Source organism: Pygocentrus nattereri, chromosome 12 (assembly GCF_015220715.1).
Source record: "Pygocentrus nattereri isolate fPygNat1 chromosome 12, fPygNat1.pri, whole genome shotgun sequence".
Lineage (NCBI taxonomy): Eukaryota > Metazoa > Chordata > Actinopteri > Characiformes > Serrasalmidae > Pygocentrus > Pygocentrus nattereri.
In genome coordinates this window covers 40,904,766-40,908,618 of record NC_051222.1, presented here as the reverse complement: position 1 = coordinate 40,908,618, position 3,853 = coordinate 40,904,766, and the positions used below count along the sequence as shown (strand labels likewise).

At 39.6% G+C, this 3,853-nt stretch overlaps 1 long non-coding RNA gene across 1 annotated transcript; it reads right to left on the bottom strand.

Annotated features, from left to right (window-relative positions):
- Window positions 1-686: 686 nt before the first annotated feature.
- On the bottom strand, window positions 687-2,283 carry LOC119264721. Its single transcript, XR_005131159.1, has 3 exons — window positions 2,177-2,283; window positions 1,941-2,092; window positions 687-1,180 (listed from the first exon to the last, which is right to left on the bottom strand). It is a non-coding gene; the product is annotated as an uncharacterized LOC119264721 (long non-coding RNA).
- Window positions 2,284-3,853: the final 1,570 nt, after the last annotated feature.

The window sequence follows — 3,853 nt, the reverse complement described above, 5'->3', positions numbered from 1 at the left end:
TGCTGCTTGACTGACTCCATCAAAGCCATTAAGGCCAAGGAAAACTCCTGCAAAGTTTCTCCTTCCTGCTGCTTTCTCGAAAAAAATGCCTGCTGTAAAGTTACGTAAGATTGGGAGCAACCATAAAGATCTTTCAAAATGGCAAAAATTCTAGTTGGGTCTCCTCTCTCCGCACTAGGGCGATACTTTATCTCTTCCCTCGCTTCCCCTTCTAAATGATCAAAGATAAAGAATGCTTGATCAGCTGCAGAAAGGTGACGGACCCGCATACAACCCTGTATCTCCTCAATCCATTCCACTATACCTATACCTGTCTTACCATTAAATAATGGACACTTCCGATCTCGTGGAATTACCACAAGACGTTCAGTGACGGCACTAGCGGTAGCAGGTGGAACATTACTTACCACAACAGGAGGACCTTGAGTGTCTATACTAAAACTGGTTGAAGCAGTAGCCCTTTCCTTGAGCAGCCGCTCATTGTCAGCCTTAAGCTGTAACACCAGGTCTCTGAGCTGCTGTATCTCCTCCTCCATCCCAACAAAAGGCAAGCTGCACAAGACTCGATGAATCAAAGCAGTAAAACAAACCCTCCAAACAAATGCTGCTGTTTTGCCTCTACAAAAATGCCGAACAAAATTATTCTATCTAAAAAAATAGCTAATCACTAAAACAACCACACGTCTCTGGCTCAAAAGTGAATCCTGCTGACTACGCCAAAATGTGGCAGAGCGGTGTAAATTTTGTTAATGCACGACTACGCCACCTAGAGGTGATTTCACCTCTAAGAAAAAAAATGGCACTTACGGCCTAGAGAAGAAAAGACACCCAGGTTCAACACACTCAAAGGCCAGAGACGGGGTACGATCATTTAATAGAGATTTATTGACAATTATTTTAAAACATCTTTTCCACCAGGCAGACCAGGAATTCCCTTCTTGGAGAATCAATATAAAAAAAAGAGCTAGCAATAATTTATTTAAATTACCAGCAACAAATTAGGAAGGAACTGGGTTAAGGGCTTACCACGACCAAAGGAAGTACAGGGATAGGAATATCCTCTACACTACAAACCACACATGTCAGTGCCACACATCTCAATCACACCCAACGTGCTCCACACTACAGGAAAGGTGAATAGAATTCCGCATCCCCAAGTCAGATGCTTGGCCCCCAGCTCCTATCCAACAAAGAGACAAAAAGATTGAAAAAAAACACAGCCAAGAAGGGGATCCCGTGCTCCCATACAGTTCTGCTGGTTCTTCAAAAAATAAAAAAACAAAATAAAGTTGTTAAAGTAAGCCAACAAATAAAGCAAACATACCAAAATCAGTTAAACAAAAGAAAAAAAAAACACAACCCAGAGAAGTAAATCAGGAATAAACCCCAAAATTAAGCCAAAACAGATCCAAATTAATAAATCAGGATAGAGATCAAAAAACAAGCAAAATTAGTAAATCAGGATTAAACCTCAAAATTAAGCCAAAGCAAATTCAAATGAATAAATCAGGATAGAAATAAAAAAACAAGCAAAATTAGTAAATCAGGATTAAACCTCAAAATTAAGCCAAAGCAAATTCAAATTAATAAATCAGGATAGAAATCAAAAACAAGCAAAATTAGCAACTCAAAAATAACCAATGAACAATAAAGTAAAAATTAAATTAATCACGAACCTTAACCCCACAAAATAACAAAAAAACAAAATTAAGATAAGAAAGTAGAAAAGAAAACCAAAACCAGAATAACTCAAAATAACTAAACAAAACAAAAAAAATGCAACACCAAAAAAACTTAAATAAAGCCAGGCAAAACAGCAGCACCGTGAGGAGCTGAAATCAGTCCGCACAATCTGGACAATAAAACCTAAAACAATACACAGAATTACAATTAATTTAGTTAATATTTGATTTAAAAGTCAATGCAGCTTGCATACTTACCAGCACAGCATCAATTTCTGCCAGCAGCCACAGCAAACAATGGCCACAGCAGACAGCAGCAGGTAATGACACACAGCAGCTCCCGCTGACAATGGCTACAGCAAACAGCTCCAGCAGACAATGCCCGCAGCAAGGCAGCACAATCACTAACACTATCCCACCACCCAAGAAATAAGGTTAGCCAAAAGCTATACTCACTGCCAGAACATATATAAAAGGAAACAGGCAGAAATTACCTTACTAAAGTGAAAGTGCCCAGGCAACATCAGAGATGCATACCACAGCGCTGAGCCGGCAATCGAATACGAGCCCGCGACTACAAACAAATACGAGGAGTTAATAATTAAGCTAACTACCACATTATCCCGTAATGCTGTGAACAGATACCTTAAACTCATGAGAAGTAATCCAAACAGTCATGCTAAACTCCACGCTGAACGCTGCCGGCACGGAAGTCACAGCAGAAAGGAGGGGGGGACAGGAAGCGCACCAAAAGTAGTCGTCCCCCTGCCCATATATAGGGTACAAAGGGGCCGCCCAGTAATTTTCAAACGCGGCCACGCAGCTTCACAAGCAACGTAGGTGGAGTCGCAAAACCCCACCTGCTACATAAGCTTTATCATCACAAACCCACCAAATATGCTTAAAATTCCCAATAGTTACATTTCCTGGTGAAATTTGATTCCTTACCATTAAAGTTACACTTGACTTTCGCTTTGGTAAATGAAAAACCACTTCATATAAGTTTTCCCAAGGATACTTTGTACGATCACCCAAAGTCATCATATAAGTCTTACACTCTGATATTCCCATAAACACCCCTGGACCTCCACGAGTGTTATTTGAGCAAAAACACTTGTCAGCCTGCACTGGTTTCACCTCTATTGCATCAGGAATCGCCGTCGTCACATCCTCATGCTGATCAAGTCAATTTATGTATGGCAAGTTACTTAACCAAGCACATTCTAATTGAGGTCTAAACAAATTCAATGATATAGCCATCCATCTATTTTGTGGCAAGTGTTGATGGTATAACATCCACGATACTACATAATGTTGACATTTGATAGCTAATGGTTCCGGCACCGCTTCTAAAATTAAAGACCATGAACCTGGTGCTGGAATCTTCACAACACATGGTGAAGTTTACTGTGATCACTTTACTCACTGATCTCACAGAATGAGTCAACTGCTGAAACCATAAATTTCTCCCTGCAAATGAGTCTGCTATTTTCATTTCTGAGGAATCAAATTCATATGCTTTCCACTTAGCTTCTCTCTTCTGTAATGCATGATAATGGTCAATCATATCTTCTGATATCCAATCAGAATCAAAAAACTCATCATCCACCATTGGTTCTCTAATTTCAAAAGTCTCATTTCTAGTCTTCACACTAGACTCTATCTTTAGCATAGACTTCTGAGTTACATTTACCCCCTCTTTAAATTTTAATGATGCCATATCAAATGTCTGTGTCACATTTACAGAGTTCATAGGCAACAAAGATGTTGTCTCTGTTTCATTAGCCAAAATTAACCTTGTCCTATCTTCACTTGTAATGTTTCCTGAAGTGACAATAGTAGAGGCTGTCACCATTGCTGTAGTAACATTCAACCCCTTCAGAGACATAGCTAAAGTAGTAGTCTGTATTGATGTATTAACACTCTTAGTTATTTCCGGAGCTAAAGTAGTGACCCTCATCTGTGTATTATACACCCTTGGAGTGGTTACTGTAAGTAATTCTCCCTGAAGACTCTTCACAGCTTTAAGTGGTCCAGTAGGACTCACATCTTTTAACACAACTACCACCTTACGAGTTATGTAGCCTTCTCTCCACACATTACTAGATGGCACAAACTTAAAATGTTGCTTGAAATAAGTGCATGTATATTCTCCCTGATCTTCCCATGTG